The sequence below is a fragment of the Somniosus microcephalus genome, chromosome 4 (genome assembly GCF_052327205.1).
Source record: "Somniosus microcephalus isolate GS21.2 chromosome 4, FLI_Smic_1.0, whole genome shotgun sequence".
Classification (NCBI taxonomy): domain Eukaryota; kingdom Metazoa; phylum Chordata; class Chondrichthyes; order Squaliformes; family Somniosidae; genus Somniosus; species Somniosus microcephalus.
This window is the reverse complement of record NC_140990.1, coordinates 186,457,430-186,479,360: the sequence shown is the minus strand read 5'-3', so window position 1 is coordinate 186,479,360 and position 21,931 is coordinate 186,457,430. Positions and strand designations below refer to the sequence as shown.

General features: G+C 42.8%; 1 protein-coding gene across 2 annotated transcripts in view; it reads right to left on the bottom strand.

Moving 5' to 3' along the window:
* LOC147120077 (eIF5-mimic protein 2) overlaps nucleotides 1-12,691 on the bottom strand; it is a 36,152-nt gene extending 23,461 nt beyond the window's left edge. Inside the window, exons 1-2 of one of the 2 annotated variants that reach the window (XM_085985621.1) lie at nucleotides 12,566-12,679; nucleotides 2,021-2,125 (exon numbers count right to left, since the gene is read on the bottom strand). The gene's annotated coding sequence lies outside the window, so the exon portion shown is untranslated. Of the gene's footprint in view, nucleotides 1-2,020; nucleotides 2,126-12,565 lie in introns of both variants that reach the window. The other variant, XM_085985620.1, reaches the window with a different exon arrangement.
* Between the last annotated feature and the right edge of the window lie 9,240 nt (nucleotides 12,692-21,931).

Sequence of the window (21,931 nt, the reverse complement as noted above, 5' to 3'; positions counted from 1 at the left end):
GGCCTTGCGCAACCTGTGGGCACCTTAGATGCAATCTGTATAATTGATCACGACAATGCGATCCTGATTTAGTTTTTTACACTGCTTTTAGTTTGATTGGACCTTGCGCAAGACCGTTTTATTAGTGGTGCCCTCCTCAGACTGAGGCGGCACTTGTGGTGCCAATTTTGCCCTGGTGACGCTAGTGTACTCAGTGCCACCTTTTACTGGCCCAATTAAAAGAGGTATAGCCCTGTTCTGGGGAAAACACTTCACTACTCAAATTGCATCCAAACACTCAAGACCAGTAACAGGATGTGGTAAATTACAGCAAGAATGTCTCACTAAAGAATGCCATTATAAAATCCTTCAATATCAAAATCAATTTCAGCAACCCGGAGAAGTACCCTGAAAATGAAAATTCAGTCAGTTGCCACAAAACTAAACACTAGTTTGACATTTGAACAACTTGCATTTAGTTCTAAAAAAAAAGCACATCTAGAAAAGCCATCATCAATATAGAAATGTTTGTTTTTATATTTGGTCACATTGTACTAAATATCACAACTAGTAAGCAGTTAGGCCAAAACAATGAAACAATTTGCATTTATACAGTGCCTTATTACACCCCAAAGTGCTTTACAAATCAATGGATTACTTTTGAAGCAGTTATGTAGGTCAATGCAGCAGCCAATCTGCATACAGCAAAGTCCCACAACAGCAAGTGAATGAAGAGATAGTCTACTCCAGTTATTGAAAGTTGTTCTTTGCTTGAAAAATTTCAAAATTATCCAATAGTTCTCATGGTGTTCAAACTAATATTCCTCCTCAAAAGAGCCAAAGTCATCCATGCTTATTTGGTGCCATGGGATATAATCAGAGCAACATCACAAAAACACTACAGGTTTCAGGGATTCCCAGTCACCAGCAGCTTCCACCCCACCAAAAGTCATGTTAGTACAAACCACAACAGCACATCATTACTTGAATCCCCCACCTGTTCCTAAAGCATGAAATCTAGCATTCTGCTTAACAGCAACTTGTAAAGAAATACATTTTTCAGCCTTATAACATTTCAATAATTTTATAACGCACTCAGCTGGCAATGCTTTCCTGTGGGAACATTGTCTGCTTCCCCATGTAAAAATTTGGACTTTATTACATGGTGATTGCAATTCTTTCAATGAGAGCATGTGTCTTTTACAGCAACACAAGATGGAATAGCTCTGGCTTGGCTGAATTTGAATTAGACAGATTTCAATGACCAGGATCTATTTTAGGACAACAGTCTGAATTGACCAATAATTCAAATTAAGCAACAAATTTTCAATGGGAGGCTCTTTTGGGTACACAATTTAATTTCAAACAATTAATTCGAATTAAGCAACTTCAAATAGACATTCTTCAGCAGTGTTCGTTGAAAAGAGTTGGCCAGACCACCGGTGGAACTCCAGGCCGCTCTCAGAATAGTCCGATGGGATCTTTTACATCAACCCGAGCAGGTGGGGGCCAGGAAAACTCAAGTTGAATCCATCATCTGAAAGAGCATCTCTTGCAATGCTGTGCTACTGCAGTACTGCATTGGCCTATCAGCCTACATTATGCATTAAGTTTAAATCGGTCTTCAACCCAAAATCTTGACTCAGGAAAGTTCTACCAACTGAGCCAAGCAAACAAATTAGTTCCACAATGGAAAAACAAACTTGTTCTGGACATAAAGGCCAACGTTCCCTCTAAGCTGTGCGGCTGCACAGTGATCAGGAGGTCCAGCGCAGGCCACTCACCAGCTGTAACGCTGGAAAAGACACGGCGTATGCGAGGCCGCGCAGCAAATTTAAAAAGGTACCGCACACCCAAAATAAAAATTAGAGGCCAACATGGGATCCATCTATATAATTTACTTTGGTGTAAAATTTCACATTCACAACTGGCATTTTTTTATTTAATGAAAACTGAAGGTAACCAGTAATTCCAAAACACTGGCCTAGAAATTGCTGCAATGGCAGGTTTGGAGACAAAGTTAATTGGACTTTTATCTCACCATTAACACCTATTTGCACCGTAAATTGCTGCAAATACGATCCAGTAACAGCGCAGCAATGTCACATCTGGGTTCTCATGAACGTCGTGTTCAATGGTTTGTCTCCTTAACCAATAAATGAAAAGGATAAAGAACGAGTGAAAAAGGGAAATAGGGTGAATTACATTCAAATGAAATAGACAGAAAGAGGAATAAAGAAAGGGAGAGCAAGTGGATTGCAATATATTAAAAAAAAGAAAAAGAAAAAAAAATTAAAAACAAGGGGACATTGTAACCCAGTTGTGTTTGGGAATTGCTGTATTGGTCCTTGGGAAGTTAATGAGTAAATGGCAGGGTAGATGTGCGAAATGTACAAGCACTCTTGACCTATAAAGTATAGAACCAGCAACCTAGTCCATCAGGAACAGTGGAACATCCAGTGGTACACCATTGCACTGCTTTCATAAGAATATAAGAATTGCTAGACGAAAAAAAGACCAAGGTCCATCTAGTTCGCCTTCTACCATCCCGGTAGTCGCACGATACAATGATAATGGAGCTGTTGGCTAATCACAGCAATCAGTCCACCAGACCCAAACACGAGGAAAACCCCAGTGATGCAGAACTTTGGGAACCACAGGTCCAGAGTCACCTTTTTATTCTCCAGCATGCTACACTTACCATGTCATGTCCCAAATTACTCATACTTCATCCCAAAATGTTATTTTCTGAAAGACATCTATCTAATTTGAATGATCAACAGAGTGTCGAAAGAGCTTTGCATTCTGAAAATTAATGCCTTCGGACACCAACAGGAGTGTAGATGGCAAGATTGGCACAAAAATACTGCCAAGGCAGCCAAGAATATAACAAACCTCTCAGAACAATTCAGTACTCGCTGGAGTGAGAATCCACAGCTCCATGGAGGTCCATAAGGGAACCAAAGGTTGAGCGTCTTGTCTGGACCATAAATCACCCTGGTATAACAGGGTCCTCTGACATTTACCAGCGCTAAATGGCTGCGGCAGGAATAATTTGTAATAATTTAAATCCAGCAACTTCACAATCGACATTAAGTTGAACAGGAGCCTCACAGTGGAGCGATGCAAATCTTCCGGCAATTTGTGGAGAATCATAACTCATGATGCATCTTTCACTCTGCAAATACCTGCATTTTTAACTAATTAATTACGATGATCATTAATGAGTCATTCTAATGACGTGACTTCCCAACAATTTCTGGCCCATTAAGACAACTGTCTTTTACTAAAGCACTGATTTAGATCACAAGCACAGTACATAGCCATAGAATAGTACAGCACAGAAAGAGGCTATTCAGCCCATCCAGTCTGCGCCGGCTCTTTCAAAGAGCAATCCAGTTCGTCCCACTCTCAGACACTTTCTTCATATCTCTGCAATACCTTCTCCCTCAAGTATTCATCCAATTCCCTTTTGAAGGCTACTATTGAATCTGTATCCACCACCCGATCAAGCTGTGAAATCCAAATCCTAACCACTCATTGCGTAAAAAAGTTTGTCCTCATGTCGCCTCTGGTTCCTTTGCCAATCTTAGCCTTCTCTGCTCTAATGAAACAACCCCATCTTCTCCAGTCTATTCACATAACTGTAATCCCTCATCCCTGAAACCATTCTAGTAAATCTCTTCTGTACCCTCTCCAAAACATTCACGTCCTTCCTAAAAAGTGAGATGCCCAGAATTGGACACAATACTCCAGCTGGGGCCAAACTTTTTTTTTAATATATAGAATTAGCACAACTTCCTAGCTTCTGTAACAATAGCAAAATACTGTGGATGGTGGAAATCTGAAATAACAACAGAAAATGCTGGAAACACTCAGCAGGTCAGGCAGGATCCGTGGATAGAGAAACAGAGTTAACATTTCAGGTCTGTGACCCTTCGTCAGAACTGGAAAAATTAGAGATGCAACAGATTTTAAGCAGGTGCAGAGGCAGGGAAAGGGGAGGGGGAAGAAAAGAACAAAAGGGATGGTCTGTGATAGATTGGGGGTACAGTAGCATAGTGGTTATGTTACTGGTCTAGTAATCCAGAGGTCTGGACTAATGATCTGGCAACATGAGTTCAAATCCCACCACAGCAGCTGGGGAATTTAAATTCAGTTAATTAAATAAATCTGGAATAAAAAGCTAGCATCAGTAATGGTGACGATGAAACTACTGGATTGTCATAAAAACCCATCTGGTTCCCTAATCTCCTTTAGGGAAGAAATCTGCCGTCCTTACCTGGTCTGGCCCATGTGTGACTCCAGACCCACAGCAATGTGGTTCACTCTTAACTGCCCCTGAAATAGCCACTCAGTTGTGTATGCGGCTCACTTCTCAAGGGCAATAAATGCTGGCTTTGCCAGCGACGTCCACATCCCATGAATACATTTTAAAAATGGGTGGAATGCAGGAGTGATTAAATGTTGCAAATGGGGATGGCAGAGTCATCAACAGCCACCATCTGAAAAAATAGGGGCAGAGGTTATGGACTGAAATTGTTGAACTCAATGCCGAGTCAAGAAGGCTGTAAAAGTGCCTAATAGAAAGACGAGGTGCTGTTCTTCAAGCTTACGCTGAGCTTCGTTGGAACAGTGTAAAGAGGCCGAGGTCAGAGGTGGAGCGGAGAATTAAAGTGATGTGACCGGAAGCTTGGGGCCACCCTTACGGACTGACTTCTGTATTCTATGCCACTATTTATAAAGCCCAGGATCCCATAAGCTTTATTAACTGCTTTGTTAACCTCTCCTGCCACCTTCAAAGATTTGTGCACAAACACCCCAGGTCTCTCTTCCTGCACTCCTTTTAAACTTGTACCTTTTCTGTGTTAAATTTCATCTGCCATGTGTCCGCCCATTCCGCCAGCCTGTCTATGTCCTCTTGAAATCTATTTCTATTTCCCTCACTGTTTATTACGCTTCCAAATTTTGTGTCATCTTCAAATTTTGAAATTATGCTCTGTACTAACCACCACCCCCCCCCAAAGTCATTAATGTACCTCAAAAACAGTAGTGGTCCTACTACTGAACCCTAGAGACGACTACTACATACCTCCCTCCAGTCCGAAAAACAGCCAGTCACCACAACTCTGTTTTCTATCCCTTAGCCATTCTGTATCCATGCTTTTATCCCATGGGCTTCAATTTTGCTAACAAGCCTAATACTTAAATCAAACACCTTTTGAAAGTCCATATACACATCAACTGCACTGAGCTCATCCATCCTCTGTTACCTCATCAAAAAATTCAATCAAAGTTAGTCAAACACAATTTGCCCTTAACAAATCAGTGCTGGCTCTCCTTTATTAGTTCATGCTTGTCCAAGTGACTTAATTTTTTTCCAGATTATTTTTCTAAAAGCTTCCCCACCACAGACATTAAACTGACTGGCCTGTAATTGCCAGGTTTATCCTTCTCCCCTTTTTGAACAAGGGTATAACATTTGCAATCCTCCAGTCCTCTGGCACCAACCCTATATCCAAGGAGGATTGGAAGATTGTGGCCAGCACTTTACGTCCCTCAGCAACCTAGGATTTATCCAATCCGGACTGGGTGACTTATCCACTTTTAGTACGGTCAGTCTTTCTAGTACCTCCTCTTTATTTTTAAGCTTATCCAGTATCCCAACAACGTCCTTGCTTACCGTAGTTTTGACAAAGTCCGCTTCCTTAGTAAACACCGATGCAAAGTATTCATTTAGTACGTCAGCCATGCCTTCTGCCTCCAACAGTTCTCCACTTTGGTCCCTGATCGGCCCCACTGCTCCTCTGACAATCCTTTTACTGTTAATATGCCTATAGAAGACCTTTGGATTCCCTTTTACGTTAGCCACCAATCTATTCTCACTGTCTTTGCCCCTCATTTCCTTTTTCCACTTATCCTCTGCAGTTTATGTTGAGCCTGATTCTCCCTTGTATTATCAAGCTGACATCTGTCATAGGCCCCCTTTTTCTGCTTCATCCTACTCTCAACTCTTTCGTCATCCAAGAGGTTTACAAAAATCTTGTCTAGATGCTACCAATAATAAACAGGGGATACAGCAATCCTTTTGAGTTTTCAGCACAGGTGAAAATCTATTTGGAGTGCAAGATTAATTTCCAGAAACAGCAGAGGAGCAGTTTAACACCAAGTAGTTCTAAAAAATGTTAAAATAGACCACTTAACTGGCCTAAACAAACTGTACATATCGCTATTGAAACGAACCATTCATCCATCATCATTGGGTCAAAATCCTGGACTGCAGGAGGTTCAAGGCGGCAGCTTACCACCATCATCTCAACGGCAATGAGAAATGGGCAATAAATGCTGGCCTTACTAACGACACCCATATCATGAGAATGAATAATAAAAAGGGAACCAAGACTAATCCCTAGGGCACCTTGCGAAAAGCTGATTTCTACTTAAAATTGTCACATTCTGTTGTACAGAGCAAAATCTCCAAATTTATAGGTACCAAGGCAGGTGGGCAAAAAAATAACCCAATTCAGAATATATAGCCATTTCAGGTTGTTGGGTCATTGGTGGCAGATGCAGCTCAATACAGATTAATATCAAAAAAGGACCCCATTTTTCAACTATTCTGTAGCTGCAGAATCACACAACCATGGACCCCACCAATGCTCCCTACCTGTGAAAAAAAGTTGCAGGTTAAAAAAAAAACACGCTACAGAGAATTGCTTCTCTTTCCTGTGCAGAATTAAAACTAGCCAGATCAGGTGGATTGGCAGGAATTTAACAGATGGACAAGGAAAAAGGTACAATCCCGTAACAGCTGTACTCCTCTAGATATAGCTCCCCTATTTGAGGATTTCAGTGACAGCTATCGATAACCTGCAAGAACACTTTGTTGGGACATGTTAAGATTTTTCCGGTGTTTTATTTGTAGTTTAGTGGCTTCGTGTTGTTTAATTTAGTAAATAGTTAAATACTACATTTAAGGATTTATTTAAGCCACAGAATTGTTTTCTAATGCAACAGATGTGTGTTTTAAGTTTTTTTCTTTGTAAGTGACTTGTTTTTAAATTAACTGACTCTTAAAAAAGCATTAATATTTGATTGCAATGGTTCAACTAATTATAGTTCATTATTTTTCCCCCATAAAAATTTCCATTATACTTTTATAAATAGATGGACCAGTCAGAGAAACTATTTTCTTGCTGCAAAATCTGGTAGATGCGGTCACAGAAATTGGCCTTGAGGTGTTGCTTCTAGAGGTTCTGCCAATTAATATGGAAGAAATCAAGAGGGATGCATTAAGTGAAACACAAACATTTGACTGATCAGTAAAGAGGTCTATAAGTAATGGCGGATAAATCTACAATACCAACCAAGCTAAAATCAAATAGGAACAGGAGTCGGCCATTCAGCCCCTCGAGTCTATTCTGCCACTCAGATCATGGCTGATCTGTAGCCTAACTCCATATTCCTTAATAGTCTTGGCTAGCAAAAATTGATCAATCTCAGTTTTAAAATTATTAATTGAGCAAGCGTCCACTGCTTTTTGTGGAAGCAGTAGGAATTGTGTGAAGTAGTGTTTCCTAACTTCTCTCCCGAATGGCCTGGCTCTGATTTTAAGGTTATGTCCCCTTGTCCTCAACTCACTCACCAGTGGAAAAAAAGTTTCTCTATCTACCCCATCAATTCCTTTCAAAATCCTAAAAATCTCAATCAAATCACCTCCTATGTTTCAGGGAATACAAACCTAATTTATATAATCTTTCATCATAATTTAACCATGGAGCCCTGATAACATTCTGGTGCATCTGTGCTGCACTCCTTCCAAACCCAATATATCCTAAGATGTGGTGCCAAGACTGTATGCAGTACTCCAGATGTGGTATAACCAGGGCTTTGTATAGCTGTAGCAAAACATCCTCCTTTTTATATTCTAGCCCTCTAGTTAGAAATGCCAACATTCCATTAGCCTTTCGGATTTTTATTGCACCCAACTACATCATTTTAGTGATCTGTATACCTGGACCTTCACTGTTCCTGGCTTGTCACCATTTAAAAAATACTCAGATCTATTTGGCCCAAAACAGATGACCTCACATTTAGCAGTGTTGAAATCTGTGCCATAGTTTTGCCCATTCACAATCTATCAATGTCTCTTTGTAACTTTATGCTCTCGTCTACACTTACTTACTATGCCACCAATCTCTGTCATTGGCAAACTTGGATATATGGTTCTCTATTGTGTTATCCAAGTCATTAATATAGTGAATAGTTGAGGCCGCAGCACAGATCCTTCTGGAACACCTCAAAGTCACTACCTTCCAATCTGAGTACAAACCCATTACCCCTACTCTCGTCTTCTACCGCCTAACCAATCTCCTAACCATGTCAATAATTTGCCTTCAGTTACATGAGCTTTAATTTTAACTGCCTCTCTTACCTGGAACCTCATCAAATGCCTTCTGGAAGTCCATATAAATTACATCCATAGACATACCCCCGACTACTACTTTAGTTACTTCCTTAAAAATAAAATCTAATTCAAAATGAGGTACTGGATTGTGTAAGCAGAGGATACAAAAATCAGGGCTGTTGTACTGTTGGTGTACAGAGCATGCTATTATATGAATAAACTGTATCTATATATTAAAAAGAACTTGATTATCAATAGTACTTGCTCACATCTCAAATACTCCAACAATGAACCTGAACGGCAGTGACTTTTGTTGGCAAACATTACAGCATTGCAAATGCTGGCATGTTTTGTGTAGTTCTGATTACCTAAAATATAGAAAGAGGGATGCCAGGGAAGGAAACAAAACATGAGGGAAGGTTAAGGAAGTTGGGCTCATTTTCTTCATAAATAAAAAAGCTTATTTAATTGAAGGTCAAGATAAAGGAAACTGAAAGTTGAGTGCCATTTGGCAAAGTCTTCAAATAGTAGGGTATCCAAGTTAAAAACTCGGAAGTTAAAGTTAAATAGGAGTCACGCAGAAAAGCAATAGACTGGAACGGAGTTACCAGGTAAGGCTACTGCAGAAAACAGTACAGCTGCGTTCCAAGAGGATACAGGATGTTCTGAAGAGCATTTATACAATGTCTTCTGCATTCCAAGAGGATACAGGATGTTCTGAAGAGCATTTATACAATGTCTTCTATCAAAATGTTGTCCAAGCACTTCACAATTATTTTCTGAAATACCATTAGGTAAACACCTTTCTGGAGAGAACAGATTGAAGAATGTGAGAAGGTGATTAGGTGGCTTGATCCAAAAAACAGGCAAGCTTGTTGGGTCTACTAGCCTTCTGTTTAAAAAAAAACTTGTTTTCTCCAATTATTTTCCTGACTCCATTCTAACCTCTGAATCAACAGTTGGGAGGTGGAAAAAAAAAACTGAAAATTCCCAACCTTGTATAGAAAGATCAACCATTTATTCACCTCTAAGCTAAAGTCAAGGGGAGTACTTTTATAATTTATAAATTGATCAACTTCCTGACTTAAGAAGTCACCTCTCACAAAGGCCCACAATATCTGATCTGCTTGCTGCTAGAGCATTCTGGCGACAACAGCAAGGGGGCATTCCAAGATGCCAGTGACATAATTCAGTTCCTTCACTTGCCTCCTTTTTTCATATGGAGACTTGAGTTACTTTATATACTAATTGGTTATATTGCACCTTTAACATAAAAATGCCCCAAGGAACTTCAGAGGCATAATCAAAAAAGTGGATCCCATGTCAAAAGAAATTGGATGGGGTGACCAAAAGCTTGTTAAAGAGGCAGATTTTAAGGAGGGGTTTGAAGGAGGGAAACTGGTGGAGAGGCAGATGGGTTTAAAGAAAAAAATCCCAGGGCAAATCGGTTAGGTGGCTGAAGACACGGCCGCAAATGGTGGAGCAGAGAGAAAATACTCAGGAGGCTAGAGTCAGAGGAAAGGGATGGGTTTTTTTTTGGTGGTGGGGGGGGGGGGGGGGGAAGAGAAAGAGATTTTTGGGGCTGAAAGAGCTTATACAGGGAGGAGCGAGGCCATAAAAGATTCATAAATAATAATTTTATATTTGAGACATTGGGGGTCCAGGAGCCAAATGTAGGTCAGCGAGGAGAGGGGTAATGGGCGAGCAGGTCTTGGTGCAGGACAAGATAAAGACAACAGAGTTTTGCATGAGCTGAAGCTTATGCAGGATGGAGAGTAGGCCAGGAGAGCACAGGAACACAAGACTGGAGGTGGCAAAGGCATTGATGAGCATTTCAGCATCAGATGGGCTATGGTAGGAGCAGAGGTGGGACATGTTAGGAAAGTGAAAGTAGGCAGTCTTTGTGAAGATGATTTTAGGACAGATTCAAACTGATTCTCAGGTTATGGCAGAACTGCTAAATGACTATTTCACATCAGTTTATACTCCCAAGAATGATGCTCATGTTGCAGCTGTGGATGCACTGTACTGAATACCATTATAGATATTAAAATAATGTAAACTTGGATAGAATGGGAAATCTCAAAACAGTAGTTCACAAGGTCCAGATGATATCCACCCAAGGGTGATGAAAGAGGGGACAGTGAGCCCCTTGCCCATATCTTCAACCGCTCAACAGATTCAGGAATAGACAACCCCCCCTTAGACTGGAAGGTGCTCAGTTTTTTTTTAAAGGAACAAATCAGAGCCAGGGAACCACAGGCTCATCACCATGATATCCATATGATGCTTGAAGGCATCCTAAGAGATGTCCTTTATGATCACTTCAAAAGAGAAGGTGCCGTTAGACACATTCAGCACGGCTTCCAGAAAAGGAGGTTGTGTCTTACAAACTTGATGAGCTTTTTTGATTAAGTCACTAGGTTAGTGGATGAGGGAATTCCAGCAAGCCTTTGATAAGATACCTTACAAGATTTTATCTTGTGAAGTAATCTAATGTATCAGTAGGAATTGGCCCCAATCCCACAGCCAAAAGTTGTAGTCAACAGGTGTTGATCAGCCTGAAGATGTTACTAATAATGACCCCTAGGGATCAGTCCTAGGCCCACGACTGTTCAGTTTTTATTAATGGCATGGACTGTGGTGCTGAGTGTATGGTCAGCAGGTTTGCAGATAAAATCTGTGCAAGGATTAAGACAGTAGAAGAGTGCAATCTAATACAAATAGATTTAATGTGCTAGGGGAATGGGCCATTCACATCTCCCACTCACTCTGCTCCACCATTGGCGATTGTGCCTCAACCGTCTAGACCCCACGTTCTGGAATTCCCTCCCTAAACTTCCACACCTCTCATCCTTTGAGTCACCCCCTCCTAGTGTGTGTCATTTTTTGTCTGAATACCTTGCTGGGCACCTTGGGATGTTTTCCTTTATTTAAAATGGTGCTATATAAATGCTTTAAGTTTTTGGAAGACTGAATGGGAGTGTTTTAGGATTATTCACCCTCCCTTCTCAACCATTTGCTGCACAACATCTGCTTCTTCACCCCATCACCCATTTGTTTAACAGGAAATTAACCAGGAACAAGGGAATCATTTAAAACAAGTTGCATAAGCGCAGTGTTCACTACAGGCTTGTCTTGGGCACACCCGGACGAACTGGACTAAAATTCCAGGTCCACGTTTTCTATTTCGGAAACAGAACTTCTGTTCTTTCTATGCCAAACCCCAACACGGCGGTGAAAGCCAACGACTTGAATTAACAGTACCAGTAATGGCGGAGGCGGATGGCACATGAGAACTGGAGAAATAAACAGGGCCTTGAGCGACTTTACCCACCCGACCTCAGCGCCATAAATCCTTTCATGACAAAAGGCAGCATCCTCCCCAACCCTTTCACAAATATAAGTCAAACACCAGGTTATAGTCCAACAGCTTTATTTGAAATCACAAGTTTTCGGAGCGCTGCTCCTTCGTCACCTGACGAAGAAGCAGCGCTCCGAAAGCTTGTGATTTCAGATAAAGCTGTTGGACTATAACCTGGTGTTGTGTGACTTCTTACATTTGTCCACCCCAGTCCAACACCGGCATCTCCACACTATCGACTTTCACAAATAGCCAGCAGTATCTGAAAGGACACAGGCGCCCAGAGTGGGCCTATCCGTCCGTCAGAGGAGCACATGGCCGTGAATATAAAAGAAAGCTCCAAGCGGGAAGGGGCGGGGGTGGAGGAAAATAGTGAAAACGCCTTCAGCTATTGTATTAACTGAGCCTGAAGACACTAAGAAAGAATCACACCGGATCCCGAATATCCCGGCCTTGCCGCAGGCCCAGACCCTAGAAAGTCTTTCTCTCCCCTCCTCCAAGGCCACGTCGCGCGCGCGCACTCCCCCTCCCCGCCTCAGATACCGGTTCAAACAGGAAAAGACCGGTCTCTTTTCAAACACACGAGCGGCTTCCAACCGACACAGGGCGGGCAAAGAAAAGGGTTGAAAACAAGGCTCTCGCACTCCCTCGGCCCACGTAACGCCGGGCTTACTACCCGCCCCCAACTCTTGCTTCTACTCCCCCGGAAGAGAAGTTATAACTCCCACTACATTATTAAGTACTCAAAAGCGGCGAATGGTTTATCAACGTGGAAGCGAAAAGCCGGATTTTTTTTAAAAACCCACCACACTTACCGAGATAAATACTGATGTAAAAGTCAGTGACACGCAAAAGGACTTGTCTAACGTACAAATGGTGTCGGACAGTAAGAGGCTGACTTGACTGCGCATGCACAGTCTCTGTAGCGCTGAGACTATTCCACTCGTCCCAGCATACCGGGGAGGCTCCTGCTGTTTATGGGACAACCCAACTGGATCATGGATAATTCTCATGGTGGGGGGAGGAAGAAAGATGTCATTCGGAACATTCAACAGCACTGCGGTTTAAACACATTCCAAACAAAACTACCGACATTAGTTGTTTTAAATATATAATATTTAACTAAAACGATTCCCCCCCCCTTAATGTTAAAAGTTGTTTTTGTTCTGGCCTGCCCTTTGCTTTCTACCCTTTCTGGTTCAGACGTTTGACACCGCCCTTACGTAGCTGACGTCGCTCTGCGCAGTTTGACTGTTGACGTATAAAACGTAAAAAAATCTCCCGGCCCGGATGAGTGAGTTTTTCCAGCATTTTCTGTTGTTATTTCGGATTTCCAACATCTGCAGTATTTTGCTATCGTTCGAGTCAGAGGGAGAGTGTGATTGAACAATGTGTTGTAGTAGCAAGGCAGAGTCTGTACACTGATAGTGTACTGAATAGCATCGCATGAGTAAAGCCATCTGAGCATATCCATCCAGAAACTGCCGCCCAGCATAACATTCAACTGTGCAGCTTTTTGCTTCCACTACTCCATCTAGATGTTCACTTCAGATGTTAATCACTGTATGACACAGAACTTCCTGGCATCAGTCTTTAATGCCGCATTTGTACAATAGAACCACAGATGTTTACAGCACGTTGTGCCTGTGCTCTTTCCCTGCTACAAGTATTTATTCAACTTTCCCTTAAAATATAAATGGTCTCTGCCTCCACCACTCCCTGTGGCTAAGCACTCCATGATTTAACAACTCTTTGCATAAAACATTTTTCCCAACCTCTCCCCGAGTGACAATTTTAAATTAGTGACCCCTCCTCACTGATTTCCCTAACCAGAGGAAATAGTCTTTCCCTATTCAGCGTTTCAAAACCCGATATAATTAAAAAAAATATTGTATCTCCTAAGTTCCAATGGAAATGGTCTTCTCTGTAATTCCTCAGATAATGAAGCAGTCCATGCTCACATGCAGCAAGACCTGGACAACATCCAGCCTTGGGCTGATAAGTGGCAAGTAACATTCGCGCCACACAAGTGCAGGACAATGACCATCTCCTACAAGAGAAATGTCTAACCACCTCCCCTTGACATTCTGCTTGATAGGATGGTGGATACATATTCAATAGTAGTTTTCAAAAGGGAATTGGATAAATACTTGAAGGAGAAAAAATTGCAGGGATATGGGGAGAGAGCAGGGGAGTGGGACTAACTGGATTGCTCTTCGAAAGCCGGCGCAGACTCGATGGGCTGAATGGCCTTCTGTGCTGTACTATTCTATGATTTTATGATTCAATGCGATTAACATCACCGAATCCCCCACCATCAACAATCTGGGGGTCACTATTGTCCAGAAACTCAGCTAGACCAGCCACATAAATGCCGTAGCTACTAGAGCAGGTCAGGTGTTGAGCATTCTGCGGCAAGTGGCTCACATCCTGATGCCCCAAAGCCTCTCCACCACCTACGAGGCACAAGTCAGGAGTGTGATGGAATACTTTCCACTTGCCAGTATGGGTGCAGCTCCAACAACACTCAAGAAGCACAAGACCATCCAGGACAAAGCAGTCCGCTTGATTGGCACCCCATTCACCAACTTAAACATCCACTCCCTCCACCACTGGCATACCGTGGCTGCAGTGTGTACTATCTACAAGATATAGGTAAAAAGCGGGATGAGGTCCTAAAAGCGGAATATAGGGAGTTAGGAGGTAAATTAAAAAATAGGACCTCAAAGGTAGTAATCTCAGGATTACTACCAGTGCCACGTGCTAGTCAGAGTAGAAATAGAAGGATATTTCAGATGAATACGTGGCTAGAGGAATGGTGCAAGGGGGGGAGGGATTCAAGTTCCTGGGACATTGGAACCGGTTCTGGGGGAGGTGGGACCAGTTCAAACCGGACGGTCTGCACCTGGGCAGGGCTGAAACCGATGTCCTAGGGGGAGTGTTTGCTAGTGCTCTGGGGAGGGTTTAAACTAAAATGGCAGGGGGTTGGGAACCTGAGCAGGGAGACGGAGGAAAGGGAAACAAGGATAAAAGCAAAAGATAGGAAGGAGAAAAACAAAAGTGGCAGTCAGAGAAATCAACGGTTTAAATCAAACGTGGCAACAGTAAATAATAATTCTAATAGGTCTAAGAGCGTTAAAAAAACAAGCCTGAAGGCTTTGTGTCTTAATACGAGGAGCATTCATAATAAGGTGGATGAATTGGCTGCGCAAATAGAGGTAAACGAATATGATTTGGTTGGGATTACGGAAACGTGGCTCAAGGATGGCCAAGGCTGGGAACTCAACATCCAGGGGTATTCGATATTCAGGAAAGATAGGCAAAAAGGAAAGGGAGATGGGGTAGCATTACTGGTTAAAGAAGGGATTAACACATCGTAATGAAAGATATTAGCTCTGATGATGTGGAATCTGTATGGGTAGAATTGAGAAATACCAAGGGGAAGAAAACGTTAGTGGGAGTGGTATATAGACCTCCAAACAGTAAGGCGGAGGTTGGGGATGGCATTAAAAGGGAAATTAAAGAAGCGTGCAATAAGGGCACAGCAGTCATCATGGGTGACTTTAATCTACATATAGATTGGGCTAACCAAATTAGTAACAATACTGTGGAGGAGGAATTCCTGGAGTGTTTACGGGATGGTTTCCTGGACCAATATGTCGAGGAACCAACCAGAGATCAGGCCATCTTAGACTGGGTATTATGTAACGAGAAAGGATTAATTAGCAATCTTGTTGTACGAGACCCCTTGGGTCGGAGCGATCATAATATGATCGAATTCTTCATCAAGATGGAGAATGAAGTAGTTGACTCAGAGATTAGGGTCCTCAATTTAAATAAAGGAAACTATGATGGTCTGAGGAGCGAGTTGGGTAGGATTGATTGGGGAATGTCACTCAAAGGGTTGACAGTGGATAGGCAATGGCAAACATTCAAAGACCGAATGGATGAACGACAGAATTTGTTCATCCCAGTTTGGCATAAAAATAAAACAAAAAAGGTGACTCAACCGTGGCTAACAAGGGAAATTAGGGATAGCATAAAATCCAAGGAGAAGACATATAAATTGGCCAGAAAAAGCAATAATCCTGAGGATTGGGAGCAGTTTAGGATTCAACAAAGGAGGACAAAGGGATTAATTAAGAAAGGGAAAATAGATTATAAGAGTAAGCTTGCAGGGAACATAAAAACTGACTGTAAAAGCTTTTATAGATATGTGAAGAGAAAAAGATTGGTGAAGTCAAGCGTAGGTCCCTTGCAGTCAGAATCAGGGGAATTTATAATGGGTAACAAAGAAATGGCATACCAACTAAATACATATTTTGGTTCTGTCTTCACAAAGGAGGACACAAATAACCTCCCAGAGATGCCGGGGAACATAGGATCTGATGAAAGGGTGGAACTGAAAGAAATCAGTATTTGTAGGGAAATGGTGTTCGGAAAATTGAAGGGACTGAAGGCCGATAAATCTACATCCCAGGGTACTTAAGGAAGTGGCCCTAGAAATAGTAGATGCATTGCTGGTCATCTTCCAGAACTCGATAGACTCTGGAACAGTACCCATGGATTGGAGGGTAGCTAATGTTACCCCACTATTCAAAAAAGGTGGTAGAGAAAAAGTGGGGAATTATAGACCGGTAAGCCTGACATCAGTAGTGGGGAAAATGCTAGAGTCCATTATAAAAGATGTAATAGCAGAGCACTTAGAAAACAGTGACAGAATCGGACAAAGTCAACATGGATTTACAAAAGGTAAATCATGCCTGACTAATCTACTGGAATTTTTTGAGGATGTAACTGGTAAAATAGATAAGGGAGAACCAGTGGATGTGGTGTATTTGGACTTTCAGAAGGCTTTCGATAAGGTCCCGCATAAGAGATTAGCGTGCAAAATTAAGGCACATGGGATTGGGGGCAAGGTATTGACTTGGATAGAGAACTGGTTGGCGGACAGAAAGCAAAGAGTTGGAATAAACGGGTCGTTTTCCGAGCGGCAGGCAGTGACTAGTGGGGTACCGCAAGGATCGGTCCTAGGACCCCAGCTGTTCACAATATATATTAATGATCTGGACGAGGGAATTGGATGTAATATCTCCAAATTTGCAGACGACACAAAGCTGGGTGGGAGGGTATGCTGTGAGGAGGATGTCGTCAAACTCCAGTACGATTTGGACAGGTTGGGTGATTGGGCAGAAACATGGCAAATGCACTATAATGTGGATAAATGTGAGGTTATCCACTTTGGTGGCAAAAACAGGAAGGCAGATTATTTTTTGAATGGCAATAGATTGGGAGAAGGGGAAGTGCAAAGAGACCTGGGTGTTCTTGTGCACCAGTCGCTGAAGGTAAGCATGCAGGTGCAGCAGGCGGTTAAGAAGGCAAATGGTATGTTGGCCTTCATAGCAAGAGGGTTCGAGTACAGGAACAAGGATGTCTTGATGCAGTTGTACAGGGCCTTGGTGAGACCACACCTTGAGTATTGTGTGCAGTTTTGATCGCCTTATCTGAGGAAGGACGTTCTTGCCATGGAAGGAGTGCAGCGAAGATTCACCAGGCTGATACCTGGGATGGCAGGAATGACGTATGAGGAGAGATTGTGTCGATTGGGCTTATACTCACTGGAGTTTAGAAGATTGAGAGGGGATCTCATCGAAACCTATAAAATTCTGTCGGGCCTGGACAGACTGGATGCAGGAAGGATGTTTCTGATGGCCGGGGAGTCCAGAACCAGGGGTCATAGTCTAAGGATAAGGGGTAAGCCATTTAGGACTGAAATGAGGAGGAATTTCTTCACCCAGAGAGTGGTGAACCTGTGGAATTCTCTGCCACAGAGGGCGGTGGAGGCCAGTTCATTAAATATATTCAAGAAGGAGTTGGATATATTTCTTAAGGCTAAAGGGATCAAGGGATATGGGGAGAAGGCAGGGACAGGGTACTGAATTTGGATGATCAGCCATGATCTCATTGAATGGCGGAGCAGGTTCGAAGGGCCGAATGGCCTACTCCTGCTCCTATCTTCTATGTTTCTATGATGCACAGCAGCAACTTGCCAAGGCTTCTTCAGCAGCACCTCCCAAACCCAGGACCTCTACCACCTACAAGGACAAGGGCAGCAGATGAATGGGAACACCATCACTTCCAAGTTCCCCTCCAAGTCGCACACCATCGCTACTTGGACATATATCAGCGTTCCTTCATCGTTGCTAGGTAAAACTCCTGGAATTCCCTGCCAAACAGCATTGTGGGAGTTCCTTCAGACTGCAGTGGTTCAAGAAGGTGGCCCACCATCACCTTCTCAAAAGCAACTCTGGATGGGCAATGAATGTCATCTTTGCCAGTGATGTCCATATCCTGACAATGAATTTTTAAAAGTTTCTCAGGTCTCCTCATAACTACAGTATTCCATCCCTGTTATTATATTGGTGAATCTGCACTACATACTTTCCATGACTTTCATGTCCTTTCTATAATGGGGTGACCAAAACTGCACATACTAATTTAACTGTGGCCTAATCAACATTTTATATAAATCCATCATTACCTCTTGACTCATGTACTCTATGTGCCTATTTATAAAATCCAGAATTCTATTGATCTCTTTTATGGTTTGTCCTTTCAGTAAAATATGTATTTGAACCCCTAGGTTTCTGTGTTCACCACACCCTTCAATTTCTTTCCATTTAGTGTATTCTTCTATTGCTTGTTTTTTCTCTCAAAATGTATTACCTCACATATTAAACTGCAGATACCACCAGCCTGTCCCTTCTGCTAACCTGTCTATGCCATCCTGAAGTAATTTAATGCTCCCCTCACAGTTTGCCAGACCTCCTACTTTTGTATTATAAGCAAATTTCAAGTTTCTATTCCCTATACCCAAGTCCAAACCATATATACAACTCATAACAAAAGTGAACCCAGCACTGACTCCAAGGGTACATCACTTCCAATCATTACTCAGTCCAAGCAAAATCTCTTTACCATAACTCTTTGTTTCCTGTCTGTCAACCAACATGCTATCCATGCTGCTACATTTCCTCTATAACACACTTATTTTCTTATTTTCTAACAAGTCTCTTATTGAACACATGAAATCACACATCCTTGGAGTGGGTAGCAGTTCCAGAGCCATCTGCTTTGCAATCCCTCACAGGTGAGGCCTGGTTGTTCGCCTTGACGGGGTAGATGCTGAGAAGCTGTTTCCCTTGGCTGGAGCGTCTAGAACTAGGGGTCATAGTCTCAGGATAAGGGGTCGGCCATTTAAGACTGAGATGAGGAGAAATTTCTTCACTCAGAGGATTGTGAAGCTTTGGAATTCTCTACCCCAGAGGGCTGTGGATGCTCAGTCGTTGAGTATATTAAAGAGATTTTTGGGCCCAAAGGGAATCAAGAGATATGGAGATAGGGTGGGAAAGTGGAGTTGATGTAGAAGTTCTGCCATGATCTTAATGAATGGCGGAGCAGGCTTGAGGGTCCATATGGTCTACTCCTGCTCCAATTTCTTATGTTCTTAGCTTCTCTCGTGAATGCTCAGTCGGCTGCAATACAGGCCTTTGGTTGCACTGTAGCTTCTTTGATGGATAGATTCACAAAATAGATTGCTCAAACCCGGAGCCTCACAGTGACATACAGCTGCCATCCTCCTATCCTTTCCTGCCTCGTGCAAACCACTTAGATGGAACTCCAAAACTCCAAACTAGTTGACTGTACATGCTATTGTTATAAAGGGGGAAGCACTGTGGTGGAAAGAATTACGTTGGACAGTCACAGTTAGATGTCTGTGTAACAAATGTATTCATTGAAGATTATGCTTTGTGCAAAACCCTTTCATGGTACCAGAAGTTGAGATTTTTGTAGTAGATTGAATAATGGTGACAAGGACGGTGGATGGATTCAGTGTGGATTTCTCAGGGATTGCTTTATTACAGAGGAAGATCAAGGGGGAGGGATGGAATGCAATGGTGGTACTGATGACATGGTCAGGAGAAAGTTTCCAGGATGAGATTTCTCCAGACGCATAGGTCAGTAACTGCCCGATGGCCTTTCTGAAGCCTCGTCTTCCTCATCTACCAAATCTTCCTGCTTCTCCTCTGCCCTCTCCACTTATAGCTCTTCTAGGTGGATGCCCTTGTCAATAGCTATGTAGTAAAGCACATAACAGGCCACTATGATCCTCAATAACCTCCCCAGATTATATTGCAAATTAGCCCCAGAATGATCCAGGTAATGTCACCTCTGCTTCAGGATGCCAGTGGTCTTCTCAATGACCACTCGAGTGGAAGTATGAAGGCAGACTCCAGTCACGCCACTCAGGCTAGATTCTGCAATTGAAAACCCATTGATCAGTAGGAGGACAGACCCAATGGTGTGAGTTAGATCCTGCAGACCATGAGAGATAATGCCCTGAATCTCTTAGAGGCCAATTGCCATTATTCTATCCTAACTGTCTGCCAATACCTGAAGGGCAGTGGTCAAAGAACCCATGTGGAATGTACTGACTGGTCTGGAGCCTCTCTGTTAGGGGGTTTGGATGCAAATGTTTTTGGTAACACCACTCGCTCCAGGTAGTGCTGCAATGTGTCGAATCTGCTTCAGATACTGACACTCAGGATGGAATTGACCTCCACTGTGACACCTGCCATCTGTCTCAGTCCTTCAAGATAGTTCTCAAAGTATGTTGTTCATCTAGAATCTTTTTTTTCAGAGCATGTCCCCTGAGATCTGAATCTGCAAACTCTTGAGCCAGGTCTGACTTCTGAAGAACCTTCACTTCCCAGTGTCAAATCCCACTTCCACCTCTGAATTCTTATATTGTCTCATCCAGTGGAAAACCCTCATCGACACTGCCAAAAAGTGCCACATTGTCAGAGGTGCCGCCTTTTGGATGAGACATTAAACCGAGGCCCCATCTGGCCTCTCAGGTGGTCGTAAAAGATCTCACGGCACAATTTGAAGAAGAGCAGGGGTGTTAGCACATTTTCCTGGCCAAAATATATGCCTCAACCAACACCACCACCAAATTATCTGGCCATTTATCTCATTGCTGTTTGTGGGACCTTACTTTCGTATGTCCTGAAGTTGTGAAAGGTGCTAAATAAATGCACGTCTTTCTTTCTATACAAGCAGTTGCAGATAGTCCAGACAAACCTGAAGCTGCCACTGGCCCTCCTACATCTCCAACCAGTTTGGCCACATTGCTCCCCAAGATTTCTGCGGCATCTTCCTGGAGGGGTCAGAGGTCAGTTGCTTGGGGGACCATCATCCATGGCCGAAGGTTGCCGGTTGATATGGGCCACCTAGAATCATAGAATGGTTACAGTACAGAAGGAGGCCATTTGGCCCATTGAGCCCGTGCTGGCTCGCTGCAAGAGCACTTCAGCTAGTCCCACGCCCCCGCGCTTTCTCTAGCACTGCAATTTTTTTTCCTTCAGGTACTTATCCAACTCCCTTTTGAAAGCCATGATTGGGTCTGCCTCCACCACCCTTTCAGGCAGTGCATTCCAAATCATAATCACTCGCTGCGTAAAAAAGTTTTTCTTCATGTCGCCTTTGGTTCTTTTGCCAATCACCTTAAATCTGTGTCCTCTAGTTCTCAACCCTTCCGCCAACAGGAACAGTTTCTCCCTATCTACTCTGTCTAGACCCATCATGATTTTGAACACCTCTATCAAATGTCCTCTCAACCTTCTCTGCTCTAAGGAGAACAACCCCAGCTTCTCCAGTCTATCCACGTAACTGAAGAGCATGCCAGGAGCAGCACCAGGCGTACCTAAAAATGAGGTGCCAACCTGGGGAAGCTGCAACACAGGACTACATACATGCTAAACAGCAGAAGCAGCATGCTATAGACAAAGTTAAGTGAACCATAATCAACGAATCAGATCAAAGCTCTGTAGTCCTGCCACATCCAGTCGTGAATGGTGCTGGACAATTAAACAACTAATGGGAGGAGGAGGCGCCATGAATATCCCCATCTTCAATGATGGCGGAGCCCAGCTCGTGAGTGCAAAAGACAAAGCTGAAGCATTTGTAACCATCTTCAGCCAGAAGTGCCGAGTGGATGAGCCATATCGGTCTCTTCCTCAGGTCCCCACCATCACAGAAGCCAGTCTTCAGGCAATTCCATTCACTCCACGTAATATCAAGAAACGTCTGAGCGCACTGGATACAACAAAGGCTATGGG